The sequence below is a fragment of the Grampus griseus genome (genome assembly GCF_964374135.1).
Source record: "Grampus griseus genome assembly, chromosome: 4".
NCBI classification, from domain to species: Eukaryota; Metazoa; Chordata; class Mammalia; order Artiodactyla; family Delphinidae; genus Grampus; species Grampus griseus.
The window spans coordinates 7,832,882-7,849,993 of NC_138997.1; the positions used below are offsets into that span (position 1 = coordinate 7,832,882).

Consider the following 17,112-nt stretch of genomic DNA (forward strand, 5'->3'; position numbering starts at 1 on the left):
TTTCTCAGGGTATATGCCCAGTAGTGGGATTGCTGGGTCATATGGTAGTTCTATTTGTAGCTTTTTAAGGAACCTCCATACTGTTCTCCACAGTGGCTGTATCAATTTACATTCCCACCAACAGTGTAAGAGGGTTCCCTTTTCTCCACATCCTCTCCAGCATTTATTGTTTCTAGATTTTTTGATGATGGCCATTCTGACTGGTGTGAGATGATATCTCATTGTAGTTTTGATTTGCATTTCTCTAATGATTAGTGATGTTGAGCATTCTTTCATGTGTTTGTTGGCACTCTGTATATCTTCTTTGGAGAAATGTCTATTTAGGTCTTCTGCCCATTTTTGGATTGGGTTGTTTGTTCTTTTGTTATTAAGCTGCATGAGCTGCTTATAAATTTTGGAGATTAATCCTTTGTCAGTTGCTTCATTTGCAAATATTTTCTCCCATTCTGAGGGTTGTCTTTTGGTCTTCTTTATGGTTTCCTTTGCTGCGCAAAAGCTTTTAAGTTTCATTAGGTCCCATTTGTTTACTTTTGTTTTTATTTCCATTTCTCTAGGAGGTGGGTCAAAAAGGATCTTGCTGTGATTTATGTCATAGAGTGTTCTGCCTATGTTTTCCTCTAAGAGTTTGATAGTTTCTGGACTTACATTTAGGTCTTTAATCCATTTTGAGCTTATTTTTGTGTATGGTGTTAGAGAGTGATCTAATCTCATACTTTTACATGTAGCTGTCCAGTTTTCCCAGCACCACTTATTGAATAGGCTGTCCTTTCTCCACTGTACATTTCTGCCTCCTTTGTCAAAGATAAGGTGACCATATGTGCGTGGGTTTATCTCTGGGCTTTCTCTCCTGTTCCATTGATCTATATTTCTGTTTTTGTGCCAGTACCATACTGTCTTGATTACTGTAGCTTTGTAGTATAGTCTGAAGTCAGGAAGCCTGATTCCTCCAGCTCCATTTTTCGTTCTCAAGATTGCTTTGGCTATTCGGGGTCTTTTGTGTTTCCATACAAATTGTGAGATTTTTTGTTCTAGTTCTGTGAAAAATACCAGTGGTAGTTTCATAGGGATTGCATTGAATCTGTAGATTGCTTTGGGTACTAGAGTCATTTTCACAATGTTGATTCTTCCAATCCAAGAACATGGTATATCTCTCCATCTATTTGTATCATTTTTAATTTCTTTCATCAGTGTCTTATAATTTTCTGCATACAGGTCTTTTGTCTCCTTAGGTAGGTTTATTCCTAGGTATTTTATTCTTTTTGTTGCAATGGTAAATGGGAGTGTTTTCTTGATTTCACTTTCAGATTTTTCATCCTTAGTGTATAGGAATGCCAGAGATTTCTGTGCATTAATTTTGTATCCTGCTACTTTACCAAATTCATTGATTAGCTCTAGTAGTTTTCTGGTAGCATCTTTAGGGTTCTGTATGTATAGTATCATGTCATCTGCAAACAGTGACAGCTTTACTTCTTCTTTTCTGATTTGGATTCCTTTTATTTCCTTTTCTTCTCTGATTGCTGTGGCTAAAACTTCCAAAACTATGTTGAATAAGAGTGGTGAGAGTGGGCAACCTTGTCTTGTTCCTGATCTTAGTGGAAATGCTTTCAGTTTTTCACCATTGAGGACGATGTTGGCTGTGGGTTTGTCATATATGGCCTTTATTATGTTGAGGAAAGTTCCCTCTATGCCTACTTTCTGCAGGGTTTTTATCATAAATGGGTGTTGAATTTTGTCAAAAGCTTTCTCTGCATCTATTGAGATGATCATATGGTTTTTCTCCTTCAATTTGTTAATACGGTGTATCACGTTGATTGATTTGCGTATATTGAAGAATCCTTGCATTCCTGGAATAAACCCCACTTGATCATGGTGTATGATCCGTTTAATGTGCTGTTGGATTCTGTTTGCTAGTATTTTGTTGAGGATCTTTGCATCTATGTTCATCAGTGATATTGGCCTGTAGTTTTCTTTCTTTGTGACATCCTTGTCTGGTTTTGGTATCACGGTGATGGTGGCCTCGTAGAATGAGTTGGGGAGTGTTCCTCCCTCTGCTATATTTTGGAAGAGTCTGAGAAGGATAGGTGATAGCTCTTCTCTAAATGTTTGATAGAATTCGCCTGTGAAGCCATCTGGTCCTGGGCTTTTGCTTGTTGGAAGATTTTTAATCACAGTTTCAATTTCAGTGCTTGTGATTGGTCTGTTCATATTTTCTATTTCTTCCTGATTCAGTCTTGGCAGGTTGTGCCTTTCTAAGAATTTGTCCATTTCTTCCAGGTTGTCCATTTTATTGGCATAGAGTTGCTTGTAGTAATCTCTCATGATCTTTTGTATTTCTGCAGTGTCAGTCGTTACTTCTCCTTTTTCATTTCTAATTCTATTGATTTGAGTCTTCTCCCTTTTTTTCTTGATGAGTCTGGCTAATGGTTTATCAATTTTGTTTATCCTTTCAAAAAACCAGCTTTTAGTTTTACTGATCTTTGCTATCGTTTCCTTCATTTCTTTTTCATTTATTTCTGATCTGATTTTTATGATTTCTTTCCTCCTGCTAACTTTGGGGGTTTTTTTGTTCTTCTTTCTCTAATTGCTTTAGGTGCAAGGTTAGGTTGTTTATTCGAGATGTTTCCTGTTTCTTAAGGTAAGATTGTATTGCTATAAACTTCCCTCTTAGAACTGCTTTTGCTGCATCCCATAGATTTTGAGTCGTCGTGTCTCCATTGTCATTTGTTTCTAGGTATTTTTTGATTTCCCCTTTGATTTCTTCAGTGATCACTTCGTTATTAAGTAGTGTATTGTTTAGCCTCCATGTGTTTGTATTTTTTACAGATCTTCTCCTGTGACTGATATCGAGTCTCATAGCGTTGTGGTCGGAAAAGATACTTGATACAATTTCAATTTTCTTAAATTTACCAAGGCTTGATTTGTGACCCAAGATATGATCTATCCTGGAGAATGTTCCATGAGCACTTGAGAAAAATGTGTATTCTGTTGTTTTTGGATGGAATGTCCTATAAATATCAATTAACTCCATCTCATTTAATGTATCATTTAAAGCTTGTGTTTCCTTATTTATTTTCATTTTGGATGATCTGTCCATTGGTGAAAGTGGGGTGTTAAAGTCCCCTACTATGAATGTGTTACTGTCGATTTCCCCTTTTATGGTTGTCAGTATTTGCCTTATGTATTGAGGTGCACCTATGTTGGGTGCATAAATATTTACAATTGTTATATCTTCCTCTTGGATCGATCCCTTGATCATTATGTAGTGTCCTTCTTTGTCTCTTCTAATAGTCTTTGTTTTAAAGTCTATTTTGTCTGATATGAGAATTGCTACTCCAGCTTTCTTTTGGTTTCCATTTGCATGAAATACCTTTTTCCATCCCCTTACTTTCAGTCTGTATGTGTCTCTAGGTCTGAAGTGGGTCTCTTGTAGACAGCAAATATATGGGTCTTGTTTTTGTATCCATTCAGCCAATCTGTGTCTTTTGGTGGGAGCATTTAGTCCATTTACATTTAAGGTAATTATCGATATGTGTGTTCCCATTCCCATTTTCTTAATTGTTTTGGGTTTGTTATTGTAGGTCTTTTCCTTCTTTTGTGTTTCTTGCCTAGAGAAGTTCCTTTAGCAGTTGTTGTAGAGCTGGTTTGGTGGTGCTGAACTCTCTCAGCTTTTGCTTGTCTCTAAAGGTTTTAATTTCTCCATCAAATCTGAATGAGATCCTTGCTGGGTAGAGTAATCTTGGTTGCAGGTTTTTCTCCTTCAACACTTTCAATATGTCCTGCCACTCCCTTCTGGCTTGCAGAGTTTCTGCTGAAAGATCAGCTGTTAACCTTATGGGGATTCCCTTGTGTGTTATTTGTTGTTTTTCCCTTGCTGCTTTTAATATGTTTTCTTTGTATTTAATTTTTGACAGTTTGATTAATATGTGTCTTGGCGTATTTCTCCTTGGATTTATCCTGTATGGGACTCTCTGTGCTTCCTGGACTTGATTAACTATTTCCTTTCCCATATTAGGGAAGTTTTCAACTATAATCTCTTCAAATATTTTCTCAGTCCCTTTCTTTTTCTCTTCTTCTTCTGGAACCCCTATAATTCGAATGTTGGTACGTTTAATGTTGTCCCAGAGGTCTCTGAGACTGTCCTCAGTTCTTTTCATTCTTTTTTCTTTATTCTGCTCTGCAGTAGTTATTTCCACTATTTTATCTTCCAGGTCACTTATCCGTTCTTCTGCCTCAGTTATTCTGCTATTGATCCCATCTAGAGTACTTTTAATTTCATTTATTGTGTTGTTCATCGTTGCTTGTTTCATCTTTAGTTCTTCTAGGTCCTTGTTAACTGATTCTTGCATTTTGTCCATTCTATTGTCCATTCTATCTCCAAGATTTCGGATCAACCTTACTATCATTATTCTGAATTCTTTTTCAGGTAGACTGCCTATTTCCTCTTCATTTGTTAGGTCTGATGGGTTTTTATCTTGCTCCTTCATCTGCGGTGTGTTTTTCTGTCTTTTCATTTTGCTTATCTTACTGTGTTTGGGGTCTCCTTTTTTGCAGGCTGAAGGTTCGTAGTTCCTGTTGTTTTTTGTGTCTGTCCCCAGTGGCTAAGGTTGGTTCAGTGGGTTGTGTAGGCTTCCTGGTGGAGGGTACTAGTGCCTGTGTTCCGGTGGATGAGGCTAGATCTTGTCTTTCTGGTGTGCAGGTCCACGTCTGGTGGTGTGTTTTGGGGTGTCTGTAGACTTATTATGATTTTGGGCCGCCTCTCTGCTAATGGGTGGGGTTGTGTTCCTGTCTTGCTAGTTGTTTGGCATAGGATGTCCAGCACTGTAGCTTGCTGGTCGTTGAGTGAAGCTGGGTGCTGGCGTTGAGATGGAGATCTCTCGGAAATTTTTGCTGTTTGATATTATGTGCAGCTGGGAGGTCTCTTGTGGATCAGTGTCCTGAAGTTGGCTCTCCCACCTCAGAGGCACAGCACTGACTCCTGGCTGCAGCCCCAAGAGCCTTTCATCCACAGGGCTCCTTAATTTGGGATGATTGGTTGTCTATTCAGGTATTCCACAGATGCAGGGTATATCAAGTTGATTGTGGAGCTTTAATCCGCTGCTTCTGAGGCTGCTGGGAGAGATTTCCCTTTCTCTTCTTTGTTCTCACAGCTCCCAGGGGCTCAGCTTTGGATTTAGCCCCGCCTGTGCGTGTAGGTCCCCGGAGGGCGTCTGTTCTTTGCTCAGACAGGACGGGGTTAAAGGAGCCGCTGATTCGGAGGCTCTGGCTCACTCAGGCCCGGGGGTAGGGAGGGGCACGGAGTGTGGGGCGGGCCTGCGGCAGCAGAGGCCGGCGAGACGTTGCAGCCTGAGGCGCGCCTGTGCGTTCTCCCGGGGGAGTTGTCCCTGGATCCCGGGACCCCGGCAGTGGCGGGCTGCACAGGCTCCCCGGAAGGGCGCGTGGCCAGTGACCTGTGTTCGCACACAGGCCTCCCGGTGGCGGCAGCAGCGGCCCTAGCCGCTCTGGGCGGCCCTAGCCACGTCCGTCTCTGGGCTCCGCACCCCTAGCCGCGGCCCGCGCCCGTCCCTGGAGCTCTCTCAAGCAGCGTTCTTAATCCCCTCTCCTCGTGCACCAGGAAACAAAGAGGGATGTAAAAGTCTCTTGCCTCTTCGGCAGTTCCAGACTTCTCCCCGGACTCTCTCCCGGCCAGCCGCGGTGCACCAACGCCCCGCAGGCTGTGTTCGCGCCGCCAACCTCAGTCCTCTCCCCGACACTCACTCTTTAACCCCAGAGAATTCCTTTAGCTAAAGCTGTAGCTCTTTGTCATGGTCACAAACCACAGCCAAGTCCCAGAAAAACTGCATAAAAGGGTGCTGTTGTTCACAAGGGAAACGTATGAGAAGAATCCTCATTAATAAATGAATGAACAAATAAATAAACCCGAATGCTTACTGAGTGCCGTGCTTCAGACATTGTGCTTAGTATTGCTTACGTAGCTTTTCTCATTTACTGTTTACAAGAACCCCATGAAGTAGGTACCATTGTTTTCTTTTCCCTATTTTCAAATGAAGAGGTTAGAGAGGTTAAGTAACTCACAGTCATAGAGCCAAGAAGCAGATGAGCTGAGATTGGAACCAAGAAAGTTTTAGCTTGGAGTCTCAGCTCCTAATCACTACACTCGACTTTTTGAATCCATCACTCACTAGAAGAAACACTCACCAGAGTCATCTTCCCATATGGAGGCCTGGACTCAGGTATTTAACTTTGCTTTTAATTACAACCATTTCTGCCTCACAATACCTGCTATTCATAGAGGTTCCCAGGTTACATAACCAACAATAAATCCTTTGCGGCTCTCTGTCCTGAGCTGGAACAGGCAGTCCCTGCTTTCGATGCCTGTGGCTCACTCTCTGTAAATTCAACACTGTATAATTAACTCCGGCGCTCCATGTCTCACGCAGTTACACAACCTTGGTTTTGGGGGCAGGGGCCAATTTGAATAATGACTCCGGGAGAACATACAGGCGGGAAAAGAATACAGAGCTGCTAGATCCTAAAAACATTCCAAAGACATAGAAATATAATCAGCCAGTCAGTCAGCCATGTCATCTCAGAATGAAGAGATACATTTCCTCTCCTCCCTTCTACACACTTTTGACCTGAACTTCTTTTTGCTTATTGAAAAGCACACACTGATATTTTTATGTTCCTTTTGGGGTGGGGTGGGGCGTAGGGAGGAGAAGATGAAAAAAGGCGAGGAAGAAAGAGACACGGAAATGACAACAAATGGGACCAGGTTCTGAGACTCCTAACTCTCTCTCAAACTCTAATGTGCACCAGAATCACCCGGGATCTTGTTCACACAGATTCTGATACAGTAGGTCTAGGTCTAGGAAAGGGGACCTGAGATTTTGTATTTCTAACACATTCCCCAGTGATTCTGATGCTGTTGATTTGTGGAGGACATTGTTTAGCAAGGTTCCAAATTCCTGCAACTGAAATTCTTTTAGACTTCAGTGACTTAGATATCACAATTGCTGTTTTGAAAGATTCTAAGTTATGAAGGTATGATTTGGAAAACCTGTGCTAATTGGAATGAATAAAAGGCAATACATCAACATTTCCCTCAGAGCTTAAAGAAAAATGACCTGAGCCATCGAAATCAGTCTTAAAGAGCCTTTCTCAGAATGCAAAATAAATGAAAAAATCAGTAATAAGACTAAGTAATTAAACCATATTGATTTTTGTTAATACATATATCTTAGGTCAAATTTATGATAAATTTATATTTTTGTGTTTTTGTAATAGGCCTTTGGAATTTTTGGTATTACTTAATGTGTCCATACTTCCATGCTTTTAAAACAGAATTTTTCTAAAGGAAGTATTCTTTTTTTTTAAATGCCAAGAAACAATTTATTATAGAGAGAAGGAAAATCTCTCATCCAAAATACAGAAATCTGTACAACTCTGCCACAATCAGTACACATGAACTGTACAAATTCACACCAGTTCATAATTTACCCAACAAACTATGACTAACAAGGTTCACAAAATAGATGGTGGTTTATGGAAAAGACTTTTACCCAATTAAGTGCAAGAAAAGTTACAAAGCAGACCTCCACTTTCTAAAAATAAGAAGTATACTCAGTCTTAGAAAACTACAAGCTAGCAAATGTACAGAGAGCTGGCTGCTCCTAACACCACACTTGAGAGAGTCTCTTTTTAAGGGTCTTTTTCAAAGGCTGTTGCCACTGCAGATTCTGGTCACCTGCTACTTTCAAGGCCAAAAACACAATACAAGGTCTGACCATTTCCCCAGGTCATCCTTACTAGTTTGTCTTATGTACATTTATATTTAAGAGCTAGGTACAAGTCTTGTCATAAAATTGGCAGTACTACCACGTTTTAAAGGTTGAGCTGCCAAAATGGATACCAACTTTAAGTGTCATAGTGCAAATGTTATCTGCAAGTTCTACTGCAGAGAAAGGTTCTTTGAAATACAGATTTGCGTTAAAGGGACTGATGTAAAAATTTAGGCATCATGTCTGGGAGAAACTGAAACCACCCTAGGACTTCTCTCCCTCGCGAATAAGGTGATCATTTACTTGGACTCACAGGCTATTAAATCATTGAAAGGGACTGTCCAAACTAGAGCACTGTCACTTAAAATTTTTTTAGCACTCTGTTTTGTGCCAGAACTTCACAGCTGTGACATGGTTTAAATTCCATAATCCATCCCCCAAGAGGCACCCACCCAAAGCAAGTATCAAATTTATCCATCCATTATAAGATGACCCGTCCATAGACTATATCTTAACCTGATACAGTCATTATATTGTAGCGTTGGGAAGGGCTTGTTCTGTCCAAGAGAAGTTCCTCCTTACAGCTGATTCTGCTGTCTACCGTTGGCACGTTGGTGCTGTTGCGGGTGCTGCCTCCTGCTGGTGAGGCTTCGTACAGCACACAGATGGAGCCATCCTCTCCAGTTCTGCAGGACACTTCGTAAGGGTCAACCCAGAGTGTGAGTTCACTTGGGAGAAGCCTGAACAGCTCCTGACCGCTCAGTCCAATCGGCTGTGCTGCCTGTCCAATGAGAGGATCCATTTTATGGTTGATGGGAATACAACGGTAACCCGATCCCTTGCAGGGCTTTTCTGGGAACCAGTGATGTTTCTAATGTTCTGCCAGCGACTCCTGCAGGCTCTGCCGGAAGGGCTGCAGCTGTCGCTCGCTCGTGAGCCCCTTGATGCGGAGGAACCTGGAGATGAAGGCCTCGTTGGTGGCCATCTTGCCTATCACGGTGTTGGCCCGGGTGTAGAAGGGATGCGCGGGGTTGGTCCGGGCTCCCTCACAGGTCAGAGGGCTGAGAGAGAGAGAGAGAGGGAGGGAGGGGCGGACGGCTACAATTTTTCTCCTTTCTTTATAGTAAAAAAGTTATTTTCGAGACAGGAGGTGGCCAGAGAGAGGAAGAGACGAGTGACGGCAGCCTGGTCACAGCGCCCGGACCTCCCAGGCCACCGCCGCCTACGGCTCTGCAGCCTCCGAAGCTCCCAACAGTTGCATTTCCAGCTCCGAGGGGCCTAAAGAAAGTATTCTGAAAAGAGAGCATTTTGCGTTGGGAATCAGAAAAGTGAAGTTCTGGTCTTGGCTCTGCAGTTAATTAGCTGCAATCACAGTCAGATTGTTGGTTAGCTTGGCTGCTTCGGGCTGGTTTCTTCATACAGAAAATGAAAGACTTGGTTCATGATCTCTGTGATTTTCTTTTAGCTCTAAAAGTTTATGACTATCTCAGTTTCAAGTTTATTGCCCTAAAGTTTAATTCATTACAAAAGGTTATAACTGCATATTTAGTTGTATGACAGTGTCAGTCATAGTGAGGGTTTATCAGATACCAAAATAGCTTTGGTCAGGTATCCAATCACCTCCATAGTTCCTGTGGGATGTGCTTAACACTTCATCAATAACAAGATTTCTAAGAATATTTACTGTCAGAAATAGGGCCTGCTTCCGTTGCTATAATCAGCTTATGGAGGTAATGTTAAGACACTAACAAAAAGACAATAAGCAAATAAGCTAAAGTGAAAGATAATGATTTTCTTTATCTACACGTAGCTTGTTTTCTATCCCCTGCAGAGGGCTAAGAATAATGAAATTTTTTCAGAGCACTTGACTGATTTGCTAAGAAAATCTCTTACTTATGCAGCATAAACACCTGAATATGGAAGAATTCATTTCCTAATGTTGATAAAGCAAGTATTCAAAACTAAAATGAATAAGCAGACTCAGCATTATGGTCAATTTCATTACCCAAGCCTACTTAAGTGATGATGCAAATGAATGTTCTCCTGGTGCGGTCATCCAAAACAGATTCTAAGCCTACTCTGAAATATATTCTATGATATAGTTAAATATATTTAGTCTTTATTTCTATTAGCAAAACATTTCCATAAAGTGATTATGCTCAGCAATGTTAGTCTATAAAATGTGCATGTGATAAGATGCACAGAGTGCCTGTTGACGAGTGATTCTCTTATTAGATCTCTTGATTTGAAATAAAGAAGCCTTTCAAATCGACTGAAACCAGACATCTTGAAGAAGGATGTGTCCTCTTTTTTCTGTCCTCTTACTTCAGTATATTCTCTTTTCAGTGGTGTATGAAATGCTGCCCGTAAAATACTGTTTTAGTAGGAACCATTAGGTCTAACAGAATTATCCTTTTTCTCTAGAAGATAATATTTACATTCAATTTTTTTAATGAGTAAGAATTTAAGAGACAATTACGTGATGTTTGTTTAAGCCTCAGGATGAGGATCCAGTAACTAATCATCAAACCAAAATGAAACTCTTAATTTGTCTATTTAACAGAATACGGTATTTTTAGTATCATCTTAAAATACTGAAAGTTGATACACAGTGTCAACATTATAAGATGATTGTACCACTATTTCCTTGTAACTGTATAATGAATTTGTGAATGAAAACATTTTCATGATTTTCGTTCAATTCTCTACAGTGCCATAAAACAAATACACTCAGTCCTCAATATTTATTCACTTTGCTTTAACTTTTACATATGATTACCACATGCAGAAATTTTAGGGAGCATTTATAGGTATTTAGATTTTGACAAAAAATATTTATCCCCACATATTTTTATCGAAACTCACACATACTATTCCTTTAAGTATTAGGACTGATTTGAAGAAATGAATTATTCTTCATTCCTGTATCTTGATACTGTAATAAATATTTTCTAACAAATTAAACTGAGCCCATCAAAATACATTTTGTACAGCTTCTTTAGGGCCCTAATTATGGGAGTTATCAGTTTCATATATTTAGAATGTTTTGCATAAAAAGAAATTCAGAGGTTTATTTTAGTTTTTAGACTAAGGTCTTTATGAAGCAAAATTGAGAAATGAAATGGAGAGGTGACTATATATACTATACCCATTTATAGATGAGGAAATTGAGGTTCCGAGAGGTTTAGTATCTCACTCAAGTTTACACAGCTCTGATTCCATCTCACGTAATCTGGCTTCAGATATGTCCTTAATAAAAACATAATCCTTATTCTCAAATAATGCTGCTATTCACATAAATCTTTGGCTACACATCGATTTCTTTTCTTAGAATTAGAACAGATTATTAAAAGTACTTTTTGCATTCACATGGAAATTTCTTCTCAAAATTTATGCTTTCCAGAAAACCTTTTATTTCATCTAGGTTTTCATGTTTATTAGCATAACATTGCATGAAGTATTCTCTAACCTTTTAAAAACTACTATACCCCTCACAGCAAACTTCACTTCTGATTATTAGTATTGTCCCTTTTTTTTTTTCCTTAAGTTTACCAAAGGTTTTCTTTTTTATTATTTTCATTTTTACTCTCAAAGAATGAGTTCCTGGATTCAAACATGAGTTCTGCTATTTTCATGTTTTCTTTTATTATTATTAAATCCTTTTGGGTTTCCAAGAAGTTGCTTTTCTTCCTTTTTATAACTTCTTATTCTGAACGTGTGGCTCGTTTACTTTCAATCTTTTTAAGAAGGTGAAGTTACCTCTTAAAAAGAGTTTAGATCTCATTCCACAAATTTTTATATGGACTTTTCCTCTTTTTCTTCCAAATAGTCTGTTTTTATTTCCTATTTGAATTTCTTCTTCCCTTTAGGAGAGTTTTCGTTGGTTGATTGGAAATTTTGTGTTATTAATTACACTGTGGTTAGAAGACACAACTTAATATTTCTACTCTTCAAGAACTTTTAGAGATAGCTGAGTAATCTTTTAGAAAGTAGCAGGAATGCTTAAGCCCTATTTGTAGATTGTAAAGTTTAGTGTATGTGATGCTCCTATATTTTAAATCTTATTAATTTTATTAAATTCTCAGCACTATTTATAAATTTTTGTTATAGACATATTGTGGTATATATAAGTTCTATACTTCAAATGTGTTTGCATGTTTATCCTTGTTAACTTAAGGGTTTACATTTATATGATTTGATACAATGCTAGTTTATACATACTTATTATTTTAATCTTTATATTTTTAGTATGGATTTTACCCAATAAAGTCTAGGTTTGTCCTGTTTAATGGATTTGGCTTTAAACTCTAGTTGTTCCGGTATTGATATTGCTATCTCTGCTTTCTTTCTGTTCATATTTGTCAGAGATAAATCCTATATTATTAACCTTTCTGTGCTATTTTGTTTTAGGCATAGCTCTTTTGAGCAAAACATAGTTCAAGCAGTCATTTAAAAAAAAATTACTTTTACCTTTTATCAAAGAATTTAATCCATTTACACTTATTGTCATAGCTGATACATTTTTTCTAGTTTTATGTTTTTGCTTTATGTTTTATAATTTTGGAGCTTCCTTTTCCTTTGATTTCTGTCTTTGCTCTTATCTTCTGAGGTGATTTGGGATATACGAGTCCTATGCACAATTCTACTAGTTGTTGCCTCTACAACCCATACATCTGTGACTATTAAAACTGAAACAAAAACCCAAAAAACAAACCACCAAAAAAAAAAAAAAACCTGAAACCCTTGATGCCTGCTTCTACTCTCCTACCTTCCATGCAAGATAAGAAATTTAGAATTTCATTACTTTCTTTGGCCCTCCACTAATAATTATAATCAGGTTTCTACTTCTTAATTAAAAAAATATTTTGGGGGATTCACCTCTCAATTAGCTGGGTATATATTAACACTGATTTCTACTTCTATTTCTATTAGTATGGTTTTCTCCTTAGAATCATAATTTTCAGGTTGGCTTTCTGATCTCTGACTTTCATATCTAACATTATTTCTCTCACAGCTTTTTCTTTACCCTTTATATTTTGGAAGAGCTTCTCAAGTTTCTCTCTCATCATGTACTTGATTTATTTTAAATACTTTCTGCTCTTTACTGCTTTCCAAAGTTTAAAAAATCTCTGCAAATACGTTTCTAGGCTTCTCTTTCCCTCATTTCAGCTGTTCTTGTGTGTCTCTAGCCTTTTAATTCTCAACTTATTCTCTCCTTACAGGTTCCTACTCATATTTCAAAGAGGCTGGTTATGTCCTTGAGCATTTTTGGAGAAGATTAGTACATATTACTTCTCAAGTTTTCTTCTGAATCATACAAAAAACAGTGTTCTGAAACTGTTTCTACTCTGAGTCCTCAGAGCAAGTCATCCTTTCCCCTAGCTTGTAATTTCTCTTTATAGGTCCCAAATAGTTCTTTGTGTTTAGGGGTTCGTCAGGGGGATCAATTCAGGCAGAGCCATTATCAAAAACCTAGCTGGGGGCTTCCCTGGTGGTGCAGTGGTTGAGAGTCCGCCTGCCGATGCAGGGAACATGGGTTCGTGACCCGGTCCGGGAAGAGCCCACACGCTGCAAAGAGGCTGGGCCCGTGAGCCATGGCCGCTGAGCCTGTGCGTCCAGAGCCTGTGCTCCGCAACGGGAGAGGCTACAACAGTGAGAGGCCCGCGTACCGCAAAAAAAAAACAAAAAACAAAAAACCCTACTCCCAGTGGAAATAACCACAGAAATCAAAACCTGGGCTTGGCAACACCGAAGACTTAGATAAATAGAAGTAGAACTAGCAACAGATCCCAACCAGATCTGACTGGATGTCACCAAAAGAATTCAGACAACAGGCTGCATGTGGCACAGAAGAAAACCTACTGCAAGCTGCTTTCACACTAATCTGAGCAACTGAGGTAGGGGCTCCTTTTCTGGGATTCCCGTCTAGACTAGGAAAGAGGCCAGGGTGTGGGCATCTTTGCCAAGCATGTTCTGCACCCTTAGCACGCAGGTTCGTGTTTATTTGCGGCAATCTCACTAAGGGTTTGGTATAATCGGTCCTTCCCTTTCATTCCCTTAATCACTTCAACAGGGCGGGTAATCTCTAATGAGCATCTGGGGAACAATGACACCTACTGTTTGAGCTACTGTAGCTGCAATAAACTTGCCACATGGGATGGTGGCAGGTGTAGATTTGTAGCTACTATTTCTTTCCTTTGCAAAAAAGGACAAATGGCTCTATGGTGAATTAGGTTAGGTTGGAGAAGTACTGGAATTAAAGAAGACAGAGTTCTTATCACAGAAAACTATTCATCTGGAATGAGAACATCTGAGTGCATGTCTATTTATAAGAGGCCTACCTTACTACAGAAAAGCCTGAAGGCAGTGGAAACGTACAGTAGACCAACACGTGGTTCAGCCGTAGATGTTAGAATAGCAATCACAGAAACCGCAATGCTACAGGGTGAACGGTGGAGCAAGGTAATGACCGAAATGGCCCCTCTCGGTCTCTGTTCCTGTAACCGACCTCCCTACCCCCAGCCACAGGAAGGTCCTGGAACCTCCACTAGTGCACTGCAGCCTCTCGGTATGCTCTGCATCTCTACTCCAGACACAGACCCTCTCTTGCTGTTATAAATAATGCACCTTGTCTCCACTCCAATTGCTCGATGCCTGTCTGATCTACTGTATCTGAGTTCCTTTATAGAGCAGCTATTCTCCTTCCCCTGAAATGGGAGGCCTGCTTTGCCCTCATCCTCTCTCTGTTTTGATTTGGTCTACATGAAGACTGCCCACTCCCAAACTTGCAGCCTCCGAGATCTGCCATTCTACCTTATGTCGGACGTCTCAGAATACACCACAAAACGGAATACCCCTCCGTTCAATACCCCATCTCCTCCGCCTGGCTGCCTGTGGCTGAACCTACTTCTGGTGAATACCCACCTCAGATGGGTCTCATCTCTTGACTGGGCCTTTCCTCCCCTGAAAAACCTGACCAATTAACACTGTCGATACATAATATTTAGTATTCAACATCCTTAGCCAGGGAAGATACCATTTTGTCACTACCAATCATTTTTTACTTTTCAAAGGCACAGAAAAAATTATTTTGGATTTAAAAGAGTCAATTTAGTTTTTCATCATGTTAATAAATCATGGTGAAATTCATTAGTCATGTAATGACTCCCCTTTTCTAACACTGCAGCAAAGGAATTGTAATAAAGTTGGAGGGAAAGGAATAGAAGACAAGGACATTACAAAAATTTATTTAAAATGTTTAAGCACTCATTTGCTCTTACTAGAGGTAGTGCAAAAAAAAAAACGCACTGATTTATACATTAAATTATCAGTGGACATGTTTCTGATTCTAGTCCCAAAATCTAGAACTTAGTCATAATTAACAATCATGTTTCCCTTTTTCTACTTGAATTCTGTATACTAGATTAACTCAAGAAAAGTCAATCTCAAACCAGCCATGCAAATAATTAAAAAAAAAACAGTTCATGTTTTATCAATAGATTCTCCCTATTTCATGTCAAGTGGGTAAGAAAAAAGCTAAATTAACTTGTACCAACCTAATTCTTACATAATTTTTAAATTATCATGTAATTTTATTGGTTGGCAGGAAACCAGGACGAATCAAATGGACCACCATGTTGTCTCAGACTGAAACCTCAGATGTTCCCTGCCTTGCCACAAAGTGATTACGCAACAAGCTTCAAGTAGCTAAAGGGCAGAGCACTACTGCAAACCAGTTACTTGGCCAAGCCTGACTCCCTATGACACATTTCGGAACTGTGGTGGTTGAATTAAAGTCTAAATCTAACAATGAGACTACTGCAATAAATCAGACTCAGAAACAAAGAAACTATTTATGTGATACCCTGACACTGCTTTTTTTACATCTTTATTGGAGTATAATTGCTTTACAATGGTGTGTTAGTTTCTGCTGTATAACAAAGTGAATCAGCTATACATATACATATGTCCCCATATCTCCTCCCTCTTGCGTCTCCCTCCCACCCTCCCTATCCCACCCCTCTAGGTGGTCACAAAGCACTGAGCTGATCTCCCTGTGCTATGTGGCTGCTTCCCACTAGCTGTCTATTTTACATTTGGTAGTGTATATATGTCCATGCCACTCTCTCACTTTGTCCCAGCTTACCCTTCCCCCTCCCTGTGTCCTCAAGTCCATTCTCTAGTAGGTCTGTGTCTTTATTCCCGTCCTGCCCCTAGGTTCTTCATGACCTTTTTTTTTAGATTCCATATATATGTGTTAGCATACGGTATTTGTTTTTCTCTTTCTGACTTACTTCACTCTGTATGACAGACTCTAGGTCCATCCACCTCACTACAAATAACTCAATTTTGTTTCTTTTTATGGCTGAGTAATATTCCATTGCATATATGTGCCACATCTTCTTTATCCATTCATCTGTCGATGGGCACTTAGGTTGCTTCCATGTCCTGGCTATTGTAAATAGAGCTGCAATGAACATTGTGGTACATGACTCTTTTTGAATTACAGTTTTCTCAGGGTATATGCCCAGTAGTGGGATTGCTGGGCCGTATGGTAGTTCTATTTTTAGTTTTTTAAGGAACCTCCATACTGTTCTCATAGTGGCTGTATCAATTGACATTCCCACCAACAGTGCAAGAGGGTTCCCTTTTCTCCACACCCGACACTGCTTTTTAAAAAGTAGAATTCAAAATTGAGGCAAGGTTAAAAGAAAAACAAAAAAAACCTTCAGCAATTTAAACTTGAATTTATATGGTCATATGACTTTCAAATATAGTTTCTAAGCCTCTGAAGTGGGTAGGCAGTGAGGAAAGAAATGCAGCAAGTAAGAAAAGCCTGGTTCCAGGTTATTACTGATACCTAAGTGGGATGGTTCACTGAAAAATCACATCAATACAACAACTTCTTAGTCTGGAGGGAAGTGATCTCATCTAACATCTACTTTGATGTAAACTTACCTGTTTTAAGAGTTGCCATTCTGGCTTTATAAACTTTAGAAAATAATCCTGAACTCTAAGGACTTGCTGAACATTAGTTTCACACTTCACTACTATCTAGAAAATGACCTAATGTAACCCAAGACTCCTTCAGCAAGTGAGCCTTAGGCTTAGAACCCGCCCCACCAGCATGTATGTGTAGAACAGCGATTTTAAAATTTAGGTTACAGCCTAAGCATTAGGCAGATTTTGAAATTCAAATGGAGAGCTTGACATCTTTGAATTTAAAACCAAATATCTTATTTTAGTCTTTTCAACTACGTGAAAATTTGTTCTAAGATTTCTTAAACAAAAGAGAAGAAAAATAGAGCATGAACATTATGGTGAGGGATTCCAA

General features: G+C 39.3%; 1 protein-coding gene and 1 pseudogene across 6 annotated transcripts in view; both read right to left on the bottom strand.

Annotated features, from left to right (window-relative positions):
• Positions 1 to 17,112, bottom strand: part of FAM13A (family with sequence similarity 13 member A) — a 282,246-nt gene that overhangs the window by 71,410 nt on the left and 193,724 nt on the right. The gene's annotated exons all lie outside the window — the stretch shown is intronic.
• Positions 8,290 to 16,755, bottom strand: LOC309821462 (protein BTG1-like; annotated as a pseudogene). Its single transcript has 3 exons — positions 16,737 to 16,755; positions 9,005 to 9,056; positions 8,290 to 8,839 (listed from the first exon to the last, which is right to left on the bottom strand). The product of its transcript is annotated as a protein BTG1-like (transcript).